Here is an 858-nt window from a genome sequence, read left to right as displayed (position 1 = left end):
ATATATATATATATATATATATACCTATATATAGTTGAAATTTATAGGGAAACGAAAGACGAAGAAGACAGGTGTATGAAAAACAAGCAAGTGTATTAGTTTGACGCTTAGGAAAAAATGAGAAAGTCTTTTAGGTTTTGAGCCTATACTCTTTAACAGAAAGGAATAAGAGAAAATAAACAGAGAGAAAATGAAAAAAAAGTTGCAGATTTCAGCGGTCTAGCATGGCGAATGTATGTGCATGTGTGTGTATATGTGTGTGTGTGTGTGTGTGTGTGTTTGTGCGTGTATCAATGTGTGTTTGTTTTTGTGTCTCTGTTTTTCCCACAGTACTGCTTAACAACCGGTGTTGGTGTGTTTACATCCTCATAACTTGGTAGTTTGACAAAAGAGACAGACAAAATATGTAACATGCTTTTGAAAAAAAAAGCAAGTCCTGGGGCTGATTCATTTGACTAAAATTCTTTAAGCCGGTGCCCCAGCATGGCCACAGTCTAGTGACTGAATCAAGCAACAGAAAAAGGTAAAGAAGGGAGAACATGTTGGACAATGTAATGCCAGAAAAACAAACAAAAAAATGGTGGGTAGTAGACAGAATCTTTAGGAGATCAGATGAAATGCTTAATGTCATTTCTTCCACTCTGTGTTCTGAGTTCAAATCCTGCCAAGGTTGACTTTGCCTTTTTATCCCTCTCAGGTCGATAAAATAAAGAACCAGTCAAGTACTGGGGTCGATGTAAATGACTTGTCCTCCCTCCCTCAAAAATTACTGGTATTGAAGCCTGCAATGGACCGGCATCCTCTTGTTCATTTCCAATCTTCTGCACAAACATGTCTGGCTATGAGGGGGGGGGGGGG

Source organism: Octopus bimaculoides, chromosome 26, assembly GCF_001194135.2.
Source record: "Octopus bimaculoides isolate UCB-OBI-ISO-001 chromosome 26, ASM119413v2, whole genome shotgun sequence".
NCBI classification, from domain to species: Eukaryota; Metazoa; Mollusca; class Cephalopoda; order Octopoda; family Octopodidae; genus Octopus; species Octopus bimaculoides.
This window is presented reverse-complemented; position numbering follows the sequence as displayed.